The following is a 16,348-nucleotide window of genomic DNA, read 5'->3' on the forward strand; positions in this document are numbered from 1 at the left end:
CGGAGCGGAGCTCAGGTTTTTTTTTTTTTGGTCTTTTTCTCTCTGATAATTTACTGCTGGTGCACGTACAAAAAAAATAATCCAAAACGTTATTAACCGACGGTGGTTTTATAGGGATGTAAAAACGTGTTGCAGACTACAAGGCGATAAATCAACAATAATATTATGTTTACTTCTGACAAATCGCAATATACTCGAGACGTTTTATTGGCTGAAAACAAGTTATCCACGTGTTAATTTAATTACCCGTAGTGCTTAATTATAAATTTTGTGCAACGTGCCTTATGCGTTTTGCTCGGCAAATACAACACGCAAGTATTGTTATTTTGTCGATTCAATACTTCTTTATCACGCGGTGGTAATCGGTTATCTATGCTTCGACGAAGGCTATTCAATTTAATAAAAATAAAATCATCAAATTGTTTTCAATTTATCTTTAATACCGCCATAACGGCATTTTACACAGATAAAGAAAGCTATTAAATTTGAGTTTAATTATTATTATTGTTTTTGTTGGTGTTATTAGCAGAATGAACGTCGCTACGAGCAGTGGTTATATACACATAAGCTCGTAAGTTTACACAAAAACGGTTGTCGTTCGGCGGACACGTCATACGCAAATACGACTTCGGTCTATTCCTCTTATTTGATCCTTTTAATGTCTTAAACGGTTATTTTGGGCGTTCCATGGTAAAATAATGCCACGTTTTTCAATGTCGACCTTGGACGCAGCTTTCAAACAGCCACGCACCGGCTGTCTAATTAATAAAATAAAACACTGGTAATAAATTTAGACGGTCAAAGTATTTTTGGAAATAAAATAAACTCGTTGCGTACGTCATTGACAACAACAATAGTGAGATTTCCGCAATTAACCGCCGATCGATGATAACCAAGTAAAAAAAAAAAACAATAATCGCGCGTCAAACTAGAAATGTGCAGCACGTCCTTCGGCGACGTTTGATCGTTTCGTTATAGTTTACATAAGAATGCGTAAAAAGCCGGGCGACACACATGACATTGAGCGTCGCGTGGTCATCTTCAAAAATAGAGTCCAAAAGAATTTTCTTGGAAAATTACACGTCTTTGGACGAGTCAAGGTCGTTAACAGCGCTGCGCCACTGTAGTGCGACCAATATAATACTATTATTGTTCTAAAGGTCGGTGCGGACATTTTTGTGCGTTTTAAAAATAATATTTCGTCTATTCAAGAATGAACTGCTCTACTCGTTTTACTAAATACGCTATACGAGGAGCCTGTGCTGGCACATTTTGACCTGCACTTTTTAAGATACCGCAAAACCGTAGAGGTTTTATGAAGAGATCCTCAGAGTGGCGTAAACAAAAAAATTAACAAGTCGGTCATAGTAAAAAAAGTACAACGATCTCATTAATATTTTAACCGTTAGGTTGATGGATGTCATCTCCCCAGTGAGCGACCCATCCTGAAGCTCTCAATGTACGCACCGTTTACCGCCCACGTTCAACGACATTTTCTCTGTACTACCAAAAAAATATATACAGCCTACACGTGCATATTAATATATTTTTTACAAGTTTCCTCCACTAGCCCGTTTGCGTCTATTCAATATTTTATGCAAATTCACACGACACTCGCAACAGTCTGTGTTAAGTTTAACATTGTTTGTTGTACACCAATGTGGTTGTTTTTTATTTGTTCGTTACATGATTAAATACACTCGTTGTAACTCAAAAATGTTGAAGTGGTGTAGATCACGTGGGTAGTTGCTGTGACGGCCATCTAATAAGTTAAACGGACGAGCAAAATTAAAAATACCTGATAACAGTCGCCTAAGCTCATTGATCGGGCAGGTCGTATCCTAAAAAACTAAATTGCGTACTCTTTATAGTAATATTATGCACAATAACAGTATGGATGTTTGTTTGTGTTTCTTAGTGTTTTGATCGGAGAGGTCAATCTGATTTGTACGACCTCTGAATGTAATTTTATCCATTTTTTAAGTAACCTAAAGAAAATATTGCAAGTCGACATAATAATAAGAGATAATAATAAATTATATAATTTTAAATGAGCACGTGTGCTACATACATTTTGCAACTGGCGGTTTGAGAAACAGTGATACTTTTACTATTTACAAAACAAATTAATTAAAAACCTGTTTAACCTTCTAAATGACTCTAGTTAACATGATGAAGTGCAGTATCGACAACTCGAAGTTCAAGGAACAAGAAAAAACAAATCGAGTTACTGAGAATTTACGGACATAATTGTAACGATTTTAAACTGCAATCAAAGTCAAGGAAAATATGCTGGTGAGCTAAAAATATTTAAAATGTTCCTAACAGATATTATATATTCTGTTTAGGTATTTCTCAGTATCAGTATTGATATTAAAAGTAGCTCTACTTAATGCTGTTGAAAATAATAGACTAAAAAAAAAAATGTCTGTTAATATATTATTTTCATCGGCTAATTTTATGTTTTTTTTTTTTATTTAGAAATTCGTACTTTCCTCACTGTTTTTACTGTACTTTATACGTTATATTTATAATTATTAATATTTTGTATAAAATGTGTAAATATTGGCCAATGATTTTTATACTTCAAACATAAAACAGAATGAAACATTGAATTTACATCTCACCTAAACTTAAACTCGGCGTTATGATTGTTTAATAACCGTATAATACCGTTTTTGTTGTTTATGTGACCAATAATTATTTTAATGGATAATTTGCGCTCTTTACCCGTATGTACATTTCTTGGTCCGAAGCCAACAATATTTTCCTATAATATAAAATGCAAATTATATCCATTTCAACAGCACACTTTCACACTTTATCAACTAAAAGTCAGTTTTAAACTTAATTTTATTATCTATTTATCAGTGCCCACTGTACATTGAGAGACGTTGCCAAAGGTGACAATTATTTTTGATTATTATTTCAATTAAAATGTGCAATTGAAAAAAAAAAAGCTATAAAGCAATTTTAATTTACGTTTTCCCAAATTAAATTTTACCGTTACCGGTTGTAACTTAGTGCTCGCCATATGTCCTGTCAAGACCTAACGGCTAACATTACCATCACCTGCATGTCATGTCGAAGCGGATATATAGCAGAGAAAAACCTAATGAACTGGTGTCGGTTCGTCTGCTGCTATAATTTTTTATATCAACAACACAAATGCATTGAAAAGGCGGCTCACATTTATAACTCGCTTGTGTTTGCATTCAGTTAATCGATTATTTATACAAGTTTAATTATATATACTCAATGACCAGGTACAAAACTTATTTAGTTTATAGGTTAGTGTTTTTTTTTTTTATTACAGCACTACACAAAAGTAAAATTATCAATTTTAGCAAACCACTTAATATTTTATACTTCAAGGGATCCAATTGATTTGTTCTGCGAAAGGCAGAATTATTGTTTTTTTTTTTTTAATAATAAATTTTAGCCTTGACTAGACAATTGACTTTATTTATAAATTGTATACACACAAACTTTTCATAAAGTCATCACTTTGTACATAAATAATCGTATTATTTTTATTCTGTCAAGTATTACAGTCTTTATACGACTCCTACGCCTGAGAAAGAACGGAATTCACTTCATTTTGAAGTTGTTGTCGAGACCCACGCCAATACGTTTTCAAAAATAGTGAAACGCCATTAATCGTTCTAAAAATGTTTATTGTGTTTCTAGGTCAGTGGAGACCCCTTTACGTCAATGCGAAATTCCGAATTTGCATGTGTTTACAACGGCTGCACTCTTTGAACAGTTCCGTTTGTCATAAACTCGGCGATATCAATTTGACACCAAAATAATAATAACGAATTGTTTTTTGGACTAAATAAACTCTATAGAGAATTGATGGCAATGATTTAAATGTGATGTATTATTCAGTCGTACCATCTCACGAGTGCCGCCAATTAATAAATTATAAAAAGTAATTATTTTTCGGTTTTAATTGATTTACAACCATCGCAAAACACCTGAACATCGATTATTTACTGTTCGGTGATGGGCAATAGATCCCCCCAAAACCGTAATTGTCAAATAAATAATGTTTAAAGGTTTTTTTCGGTAAAGCACAATACAACGTTAATTAATGAATCACTCGGTCTGTAATTGAATCGCATCTTGGCGCAACAGCAGGACCTTTGCCGAACGAAATTTATCATTAATCCGACCCCCATTGGTATCGAGGGTTACTGTTCGTCTGAGTATGTAATGAAATGCTGAACATGTATTTTCGTTCGTCAACATTCGTAAACGTGCGTGCGTCACACAAATGTCAACCGAAAATGTCATCGATATTGGGCTGTTTGTTGTGTGTCAGCAATCGGTGTGCCTACTTCACGTTATGGCATTTCGTATGAATATGTTCTACGCACTACACTCTGTTTTACACGCGTGAACCGTGAAGAGTTTGCTTTTGGAAATTTTTATTTTTGGCGTTAACTAGTCCTAACCAAAGTCGAATGTGGACGGAAAATGAAAAATAACACGTGTGCGTATGGACGGGGTGAGGTCGAGGACCCGGAGAGCCGTTGAACCGCAGTTGACGGACGGTCGAAAGTCAAGACTCTTGGCGCGAAAATCCCATAAGGTCGTCGCTCTTTTCAACGGCATTGGTGTAATCAGTTATCACATCGCCGCGAACACGATACCGGTAAGGCCGAAAGCACATAATTGTTGGCCGCTTAAGATTCTCACAAATTATAACGGTTGTTATTGTTTTTGCAAAAAACGCCTACTCAATTGTTACCACGCATTATCTATTAGTGTTCTGAATCATTACAGCAACTTGGCGACCGGCTATCACGGCCAATGTCTTGTTAATTATCGCATTCGTGTTTTGGCTTAATTTAGGACTTTCAATTTTTTTGTCACCGGATAAGCTTCGCCGGCGAACAAGGAACACATCACAGCTCAATGTGCGCTACTGATCAACGACAATCCGCCGTACGTGCTATCACATTGTCATTTTTTCGTTTTTAACGGAAACGTGTTATTTTAAATCGTCATTTTTTAGTGACCTACCAAGATTTGATGAACACACTAGTGTATGTTCGGTACTCCGTATAAATTATCTATGCTAAATTTCTACACTAGAGATTCTAAAGTACAGAAAATTATAAAAAGTCTTATAATTTCATCAAACAAATGTTTTAGTTCACAATCAGTTTGATTTACAAACATTGTGTTTTACCATAAATATTTTAATCGTTTACGAGCTATTGACATTTATTATCGTTAAATTTTATAAATAAAATGTCAAAAAAAAATATATGAAAATTTAGTGCAAAAATATGTTTGTAATTTGAAATGCAAGTGACACATCTATTTTGTTTGGACCATATTCACGTAGAACGTTTAAAAAAAAAAATCAATATATCAGTTTTCACAAACGTAGACAATTTACGACACTGTTATAATTCTTAACAATACAAAATAAAATGCTTATGTGTGCAGTTTGATTCTTTTCACTAATAAATAAGTTTTGTTGTAATAATAATACTACAATTATTATTAATACAATTTTACATCACGTCGTTGCCTCACACGTTATTATATTATGTGTTAATATATTTACTACACATTTTTAGCAATGGAACAGAGCAGAAGAGAGTCGAAAGGTGAAGGCTTTTTAAATTCGAATCATGTCGGTTAACGTTCCAATGGATTAATAGGAAATAAATTTCCCATTCGTCTTATTGCGGTGATTTCAACTACCACACCTCTTGTGCGTTCCAATTTGAATTCAAACGTATTTCACTGGATGACTTACTATTGAATGATAATAATATAGGGGTTGATAAAGCAAAGATGTACATTGTGAATTCAGCTGGAGTTCCACGTGAAATCATGTATTTGTTGGAAAATTAAAGAGTTACCTGTAATAACATTTTTACAGAATCTTATTAAAAATAAATAAAATTATTGAAACGCCATAAAAATCACTAGAAAAAATATCAGCGAATACGAGTATTTTGAAAACGGATATTGTTTGTTTAGCGCCGGTGATCAAAATCGTTTTCGAAATAAGTGTATCCGCTGATTTTTTCAAGCGCTTTTTGAGTTGATTCGATTTAATTTTAAATAGTTGTCCACGAGTTATAAATTACAATTTTATGGGTTCAACTTAATTCATTTTTTTTTTTAATAGAATATTAGTAGGATTTAAAAAGTATGACGATAGAATTACCAATGTAAGCTTTTTACTAGCACCTGTTATTGGTCGTTTGCATTGAGTTGAATAATAATTAGCCTATATGTAATGTATTGGCTAAAGGATGGCATTGAGAATATGTCATTTAGAGAAAGTAATACTTTCATGGCAAGTTCCCTTGGTCTTTCATTAGCTAAAGGACGGTTCAAAATAGTCATAAGCTTATAATTGTTGAATTTATAAAGATAACTCGGTAGTCCATACTATTTAACGACATTTTTAGAATTATACCACCCAATTACCAGATAGCAATTACCGTAAATATGATAATGACCAACAATTTTAAATAAGTAACAAAAAATAATTATTAAACCAAGACTCAATCAACAAGCATGTCAGCAAAAGTCTTAATCTGTCACGCATTACTCGTCAAAGAAAAAAATTGCCTAGTTATTAAAAAAAATTTAATTTTTACTATGTAAGCTGCAAAAAAACTGCACAAATCTACTTTGAGCTGACATGTATGTTTAATATTCATTGTGGGTTAAACGATTAACAATGTTGCCTTTATCCCTCGGTAAATTATTTTTGACATAGGATTAAGCGAAAATTTATTTTTGTTTCGTTCTATGTATTTTATGAATTTCATAACTGGGACGCTTCTATTGTATTCAACATCATACTTGTGTGACCATCTTGTCACAACGCACCATAAATAATAACTATTAACGTTTTGTTTTTATAGTTGCTATATTTTTACAAAAATTTACAAATATTTGTAGCATATTTATATAATATTTTAACGGCGTAGCTGTCCAGGATCATTCTTTTATCTCTAGCTACTCAATATTCTTAAAATAATGATTTTTTGTTAGTTACAAATGTATTTTCATTTATGTGTTATAGAAAAATTTTTTGTACATTCATCCCTTATGTCTTATAGGGGCATGATTTTTTTTTAAATGAAAACATACATATATAAATAGCTTATGAAATATAATTAGGAAAATTACTGGTCGATAACAACTTTTGGTCTACTATTTCTTAAACGATTAACATTTTTATATCTAGACGGAAAGTGTAGCGAGGCCGAAAAATATCTGGTGATAAAAATAGCAGCACTCGTATCTTGCCTGTAGAAAGATCGGTCCAAATTTTGATCTTATTAAGAAAATGACCGATGGATAGCAAAAATGTTATCACTAGATATTTCTCGGGCTCACTGCCCTTCCCGACTAGGTATGAAATGTTAATAACTTCCGAAATAATAGATCAAAAGGTGTTATAGACCAGTTATTTACGTGGTTAAAAATAATCTGTTTAGTTGACACGAGATGATTTCAATGAATTATTACACAACGTTACAGTGATATAATGTGTAACGGCTGACATACATTCATTTCTCAATAGTTCCGTCTATAATGTTATGCATATAATTTATACTAATATAATGAGATGTATCGGTGTAATCAATACGATGTTACCACAGTTGACATTGTTCCCAGAGTATGACACAAAATGTTTGCACTCGGCTAAAACATAGTATTGGTAACAATTAATATTATTATTGTGAAATGAAATAATGTTGAAAAAAAAAAAGTCGTCTTTGAAATATGTGTTTGTTTTCTGATTCCGAGAAAATTATCACGCAGATCTGATGTGTTATGTGTAGATAGCGCATAAAAAACGCAATCGAAAAATATAATACCGTATCAATAGATTAAATTAAAATGTATTTATGTGCTATTTATACAGTTTATGGCAGACAAGTCGATACGGAATACATAACATTTTTAATAAATTATTACTAATTTCGATGTAGCGATATCGAAATAGTATAAAAATAATGAATCAAGGTCATTAGGTATAATTGCACATTGAGAATAATTAGTCTGATGGTTCGTGATTCGGTAGAACTTGCACGAAAACGTCTGCGCTTCCACACTTTTGAGAAGTTATATGATTTACACGCATCACACCACGAGAGTATTTTTTGACCAACTGCTATTGTAGTAAACTTGTATCACGAGATGTACCTGCTGCGATAGACGGCCATGGGCAGACACTTGTGTAAAATACATAAAAATTCTCACTACAGCGTCGAATGAATCATGTTCGGAAACCGTGAAAAATAGTATCGATTCCACACATTTAGTGGGTATCGGCTGTGTCGAATCGTTAAGCTTTTCATAGCAAACAAAATATTCGATTGAAAATAATTGCATTAATTATTATTTGCCCCATTGTTTATAACGAATAATATTCAACTCTGCTGTGCGAAGAAAGTTCGATTTAGAAGTTGACTAATAGAGTAAACTGTTGTATTTTCACACATTCTCGATTTTCCCCATTACAAACAAATCGATTACGTCATTATATTAATTGTATTATGGTACACGGAATAATGACTTTCGTGCATTTTATTCAAATGCAACGAATAATTTACAAGAAATTTTTTCATACCAGACAAATTTAATATTGTTAAAATGTATTCGTATTTCAAACATTCATAACAATGCACCCTTGACCCTCGTCACCTTTTTCGATGCGGATTGTAAAATGTATAAATTTATTGTTTCACTATGTAAATTTGTCGAATTTAAATATTATGTACTATGACGCGATTAAAAAAAATGTTTGGTCCATTATACGAGGGTTTTTTGGAATAACTGCGGTCGATAGCGACATATCGTAAACACTGCGGTGTCTAAATTTGATAAAAAATCAGTAGACACAATAGCAGGACGAGCGATTGGATCATACGATAGTGATTTTTATGTATACGAATTTCAATGCGCCAAAATTAGTAAAAACGATTAGCAAACAAATAGCGATCACGTACGAATAGACTATTTTAAGATGTCATGTGTATTGGTTTTATAATTGCTTGTAGCTATCTAAAAGCAAACAAATTAAGTATATACGACATGTATCAGTGGCTTGTCCAGAATTTCACAATGACGACGGCCCATAGTAAAAAATCTACAAAATTCTATATTTTGAATCGTTTTTGGATTTTTTCCCTAGTCATTTCATTTTAGAAATTAATATTGTAGGGTCCCCTGTCCCCCTTGGCTACGCCACTGGTTGTATATAATACTTTTTTATTTTGTTTTTACAATTTTTAGCTTGCGATTATTCAACGTAACAACAAAATGATTAAATATTTAAATTAAAATCCTTTAATGAAAATTTCTTCATTTTTTCTAGCCGTGAATACAAAAAAAATGAGAAAAGTTCTTATAAAAAATTACGATTTTATGTATCAAAAAACGGGGATAACTAAAAATTCAATAAAAAATAGTCGTAGTATTTTCCATCACAATGTTTGGATGTATTGAGACCTTATTGTTCACTTCTGTATGCATTTGTAACCAAAGTATTCAACTATAAGAACATTTAATAATCAATTTAACATAATAATATATTTCTTTATATTACCTCATTATTACTGATATTACAATAGAAATAATTTCACCCGTGACGCTCAGTATAAAGTAAAACGACATTAAAATCAATTATTTTAGTTGGTGTCGTGACAAGTCTGACGTTAAACAGTTCATCTCAATAGTTAAAAGTAATGTTGCCGCTAGAAGTCATTGCGTTGAAGAAAAAATGAATTATTTCGATGATACATATTAAAAAAAAAATCTTTACTCGGATGATAAGCGCTGTCGTGATGTAACTCGTTTATTACGCATTCAATTTGCGCCACCGTACAAATGAGTTGGCAAATAATTTTCCTAATCAATCTTCTCGGACGCTATCGGCGCGCGCGGTTTCTCGGGACACTTTTTTACACGCGCCACAATATTTTTGGGGCCTCGTCCAACAATAGTAGCCGCACACGTGCAAGAGTACTACGCCGTCCATCCGAAATATTGTGTAGTTGGCACGCGCTCCGTCAAGATTCGGGTCCCAATAGATAGTACATTTGAACGTTGTATGCACGCGTGTGTACGATTTATTACATACTGGTACCCTCCCCCCGTCCACCACGTCGGCAGTGTTGATCGACCTTATTAATTCAATACTACACATGATGCATTTTGGTAACAAAAATAAACGTTTTATTCCAAATTGTTTCAAGTGTATAATGATTTAATAACAGTCATTATAAAATCCTAAACTATTGAGATTTCGTACGCACTAAAACACCCACTTTTCACTGCAGCAGCCTTCGTTCGTCTGTCGAGGTCACTATAAAATTACAATAAATGTACGCTGAGCCGCGTTGTATTATAAAAAATACACGCTTCGGTTTGAACCATTTAATATTAACGTTTATTTTAAAATAAAATTGTCAATAATTAAAACGATATTATGTTAATGGTAATAATTTTGTGACCGGTTTACCAGACTATAGTAAAATTGCATTATAACCACTTTAACATTTAACTGTAAGTTAATAAAATAGGTCGAGTAGTTTAACAATTTAAAAAAAGGGTCAGCTATAATAGAATTTTAAAAAATTAGAGTTGCCACAACTGATTTAATAGATCTATTAATGAGAATGTCATAGTTCTTTTTATATTGGAATTGCTCGTTACTGTTCAAATGACCATTTCCTCGAGGTACAGTTCAAATAATACGCTTAATAATTGTAATTAGGTCGTTTTGTTAAATCACGTGAGGTCAAGGACTGATTTTTTGTTATAACGCCTAAATTGCTTATAAAAGTACTTATTTTTTGTAAAAGGTCAAGCCACCCTCACGTTAAGCAATACTCAGAGACGTGTTGGGTTGGGTTGGGACGGGGTAGAGGGTGTGATCGTGCTCGGGCGACATTTTTTTATGTTTTTACATAGCAATGTTTGAATTTTTCCAGTCGCTCATAAACATTTTTTTTTTTTTATAACCTTTTTTTGCTCATCAATATTTTGGTGTTTAGTGATGCAGAGGAAAAAAATGTTGTGGAGGGCAGCAACACATTAGCAACCGGGCGCCAAATTTCTGATTGCATCTCTGGCAATATCAAAAATGTTTAAAGAGTTGCTCAAAGCAAATCCTTACTAATGTTATTATTATAAAATAAAATTTTAAGGGACTGTAATTTGTATGAATTGAAGTCCAAATGCGTTGTACTGAATTTTTCTTGGCACGTACATGTTTTTAATAACTTACTGGAGTATTTAATAATTATTTATGCATTTCGTTTAAAAAAAAAAATTTTTTAAATATTCTCCATTACAAATAAGTATTGTATTTTAATAAACTGTAATAAATTATAAAATTATATATATCATCTAAAATTTTGTGTTTTAATGTTTTTACACCATACGTGAAGTTTCGTCAGTATCATGTCTCCTTTTTTGAAGGTAAGTATAAAATTGTTCAAATATTTTGTAAATGTAAATTTAACTATTCTGTCAGATAATTTGTGTATTTTATTTGAAATTACCACGAGTTAATGCGTTAGAAATGTCTAATGAACTAATAGAAATGACATTTTGAAAGCATTTGAGATTAGTTCAAAACAAAAAAGTAAAATAATCAGTATTTGGATTTGTTTTAGACTGCGGTTCATATTTTTTAATTCAAATATTGAGGAATCAATTTTATGTCACCTAGCTCTTAGTTCCTTATATGATTAGTACATTACGAATCACAGAAAGTTTTGTATAAAGTTAAAATTATCCGTAAAAAAATTGAAATGATATTCTAAATGCATTAGTTAGCTTACTATATTGATCATTATGATTAAAAAACACATTTTCAGTTGAACAAATACTTTATTATTGAACCAAATAACTCAGAGCTAACTTAAAATAAACATAACAAAAGTGTTGAGTCTTGTCAACTAATTATCATACACCATATTGTTTACAAGAGAAATATGATGAAAAAAGAATTAAGAAAAAAATTAATGTATAAAAAAAATGTTCAATCTTAATAATCAGTATATCATATATCTATATATTATAGATCATGTATATCGACGGTTCTTAAAGCAAACATATATTTATATCCTAGTTTAAGTCCGTCTAAGTCACATTCTATTAGCTGAAACAACGCTTCTATATGAGTGATTTTGGTCTACTTGGAGACGATATTAGCCCAGGCAAACACTTGGCAAAACTTGATATTCACATGGTTTTCGTTTAGTTTTAAATCCTGCCCCAATATTAAAATTTCATCATTTTTTTTTGAGTATGTTAGGCGTTAATGGGATTTTTTCAGCCAAACTGAGTGTCAACAGATTGTCTTTTAGGCAATGGTGGAGGATTTTTTTATGTAATTTTCTGCGATTATTCTTATAATTAGACTGGGTATAGTATAGAACTGTACAAGTTTTATTCATACCCGAGAGACAACTAGACCATGACGTCGCTATATTTTGCATGAAAAAATTTTGTAAGCCAAATGGTGTTCGTCGGTAGCCCTTGTGGCAAAATAACACTTGCACCTGAGTTGTTAAAAATATATGACAATCATTTGATGAAAACACAAGTCCGGAATACTGAGTTTCTTCCATACAGAATGGCGTGGAATAGCGTTCGTTTCCTTACAGAAGTAAACTTCAAATATTTTAATTATTTCAAAAGACGAATTGATCATTAAGTTCCAAATCAAGGTCATCCTAATTTTGTGCTTTAATTTTAGGATCTGCGGAGTTTTCTTCAAATGGAGACACTCGTGGAAATGGCGACGGATAGTTAAAATTCATTTATCCAAAACTGACATCAACTTCCTTTTCCCCATTGCCGTTAATTTCGGCCATTCCATTTGTATTACAGCCATTTGGTATTTTAGCTGACGCATTCGCCAAAGGAATATGCGACTGATATTCAGATAGAATTTCATCTGTAATGCTTTTGCATTCCATTTCAACTAAACAATTGCCAGGAGTGACAAAAGACAGCCAAGTCATGTTTATACACCCAAGAATAAAATGTAGGAACTTAATGAAAAAACGAGAGCAAACGGCTAGATAACGTTCAATTGTTTTGTGATACGGCTTATTAATTAAACTGATTGGAATTATAGAAACATAACTGACAGTTAACTAACGTAACCATATGCTTATTATAATATTTACATAAAATACAAGAAAAATAAACTATTGTTATTTATTATTTTTCATTGGTTCAAATATAAGCTTTCACTATTTTTATACTTGGGGACAAAACTAAAGTTCAAATTTTTGTATGTTATGGCTATGTAAGGATCCAATCAATATACTTAAATGATAATTGTTTTTTATTTCCAGCACAACTTAATATCTACATATTTTTATACTATTTTAATATTATTATATTCTACAATAAAAACACCATATCTAATACTTTAGACCATGTTTTTTTTTTACTAAGTTTTCGTTTTTCAAATAGTTTTTTTCGTTTCATATCTAAATTAACTGTAATTTATTTCTTTTAAGAGCCATTTGAATTTTGAAATTACATTTAGACATTATTCATATAAATTTATCAACAGGAACTGCTTATTTTTTAATAATTACTTATACATTTAAATCAAGTAATTAAAATATAAATATTGATAAATAAAAACTATTGATTTGTAATGTTTTTGATGAGATTGATATTATTAAATTCAAAATATTTAATTCAGTAAATTCTTTAAATTTAGTCTGTAGTTGTATTTATTATTATTATTATTTTTTTGTGAAAACAGACTTGTCATTTAGTTCAGATTTTCAAAAAAAAAAAAAAAATTGGAACAATTGACATGTTTATAATGTGCTATATAGACATAAATCTGATAACTATTTTTACAGCATCCCATCAGTTTTGTATACAATAAATAAAAGCGAGCAGTTTTAAAATAATGTAGTATGGTTGTAATTAATTCTAAAAATGTTTATTTTATTGCTTACGGTCGAATGTGTCGTTTAGGCGAACTATTGAGAGAAAAAAATTATTTTAATCGTTTTAGTTTATCTGCAATAAAGTGTATAATACTGTAATAGAGTAAATCCATATAAAAGTTTAATTACTGATAATGCACACGAACATTATTTGTTTATGGTAACTAATAATCAAATTATTACATCTTAAATTCTCTAAAAGAATTATTAATTTTTTCATATTGTAATCTAATATTTCATAATAACCATTAAAAATTGACCTGATTGACTTATGTTGAATTCATAGTAAATGTCTATTATTTTGTTTTATCAATTTGCGATTACGCGTCAATATCTAGTAATGTTTCTTTTTTTTTTATTAAAAAAATTCTCAGATATCAAATGAATTTCACTCAACATAAAAACTATAACAGTATTGTTATCAATTTGACCGAAGTGTACAAAATAACAATAGGTCTCGTGTCTTAAAAAACACAGATAAAATTTTTCCGTTTGCGTCGTTGTGATAAAATTTACTGACCTCAGCTTGAATGATGCAAAATATTCATACTCTTGTAATATTTCTCGAATCATCAGCTAACTGTAACCAAACGATCACGGTGAACATTTTTTACGGAAACGAATGAATTTAAAATTTAAAAATGGTAGCACAGTGTGGCAAAGTTGGGAATTAAAATTACTATCGTGAAAACCGCTTCGATGCAAATCTATTTATAGTGTAATTTAAGGAATTGGACGATTATTAGAAAAACAACATCAACTCTTATTTCTTTATTTGTATCCTGATTGGTAGTTCTATGATTAATAAGTTTAATTCGTGAAAAAATATTTAGAGATTTTAGTTTTAATTGTAGTATTTGATCTTAGTATGAAATTGATGTACAATAATTTTATATTTTAAATTTTACGGAGAAATTAAATAGTAATTGTACGTTTTGTTATTAATATGGCAAACGTCTATACAAATTGAAGTACTTGATGCAAAAATTTTCAGAAAATAATTTGGTTTAAACTGATATACAAGGAATTGTGATCAGTGACAAAAATTTACTATTTCTAAACCAATTTTCGCACCGATTTTAAATTTGCAATTAGATTTTTTCTATGGCCACTAATGTTTGAGAATATTATTAATTAGTTAAAAAACGAATATTTACATGTAAAAAAAATAATAATAACTAAATAAATCTAAGTCAAATTGAAATTCAACAACACATCAGTGGACAAAATCATAGGTGAAACTAAGACCGCAATATATCAGTATATTTTAAGAATATAGTGATGAATATTTCAATTGTAACATCTATTTATCTATTTTGATATAAACATTAAGAGTTTCGTAGTAACATTACTAAGATTTTTATTGAAATGATTTTTTTCAATATTCATACAATGTTTTGACTAATTTAAGTAAAAATAACAACGTTAATTATTACACCAAAATATTGTTTTTTGTCTTACTTTGGGGACCGTTTACACATAGAAGACAAGTAGTCAGTACAAAATTCTTTCTTTAACTTATAGTATGAAACATAAGCTTTAATTTAACATATAATTAGAGTTCGGAGTATTTTCGAAATGTTTTCAAAAAACTTAAGCAAAAATGTAAAATTTTTGTGCAAAAGTTTCTATTTTAAATTCATCAATAGGCAGATAAAGAGTCAAATTTTCAAAAATTTATAGCAAATGAAAGTGAAATATTTAAGGTAATTATATTTAAAAGAATTATTTTGTTTCATTCATATTTAAAAAAAGTTATGGCAGTTTTAAGAAAAAAAAGTCTAAATTTACCAATTTAAAAATTTTTTTTGGAGACTTCCCTTATTTACGAGAGAACGTTTTTTCAATTTTCAAGAGCATTGTCTTCAACTAGATACTATTTGCGATATTTTGACGTATCGTTAAAAGAAATCAGTCCAGTAAGAGCTGAGAATAAGTGGCGACAGATATATAAAAACACATCGTAGTAAAATTAACCTACTCAGCTTCGTATCGATGCTAAAATTAAAATTAATGATTTAAAAGTCTAGTGCCTAAATTATTGCATTCACCTTTTGTGTCATTGTTAATAACTTGCTTACGTAATATTTAAGATAAAATGTCTCGATATTTTCATAAAAAAAATAACTAAAAGAATATTCAAATTAATAATATATATGAATTATTTTATTTGTTATATGATATACAAAAGTGATGTTTCTTAGAGAATGAAAAATCATCGAAAAAAATGTTTTAAACATTTTTATTATAAATTTTACGTCTTAAAGCAAAATTAAAAACAAATGTTTTTAATATTACTATAAATGTAATTTTTATGAAATAATACATAAACACGCGACTTTTAGTTATTTTTACTGAAATAT

The 16,348-nt window shown here is 30.5% G+C and overlaps 1 long non-coding RNA gene across 2 annotated transcripts; it reads left to right on the forward strand.

Moving 5' to 3' along the window:
* Positions 1–757: 757 nt before the first annotated feature.
* LOC126903890 (uncharacterized) lies at positions 758–11,338 on the forward strand. Of its 2 annotated transcripts, none has more exons than XR_007703629.1 (3): positions 758–2,295; positions 3,025–3,934; positions 11,052–11,338. It is a non-coding gene; the product is annotated as an uncharacterized LOC126903890 (long non-coding RNA). The 2 variants fall into 2 exon arrangements; XR_007703630.1 differs by lacking the exon at positions 11,052–11,338 and adding an exon at positions 5,598–5,872.
* Positions 11,339–16,348: the final 5,010 nt, after the last annotated feature.

The sequence above is a fragment of the Daktulosphaira vitifoliae genome, unplaced genomic scaffold, assembly GCF_025091365.1.
Source record: "Daktulosphaira vitifoliae isolate Bord-2020 unplaced genomic scaffold, ASM2509136v1 Scaffold_4, whole genome shotgun sequence".
NCBI classification, from domain to species: Eukaryota; Metazoa; Arthropoda; class Insecta; order Hemiptera; family Phylloxeridae; genus Daktulosphaira; species Daktulosphaira vitifoliae.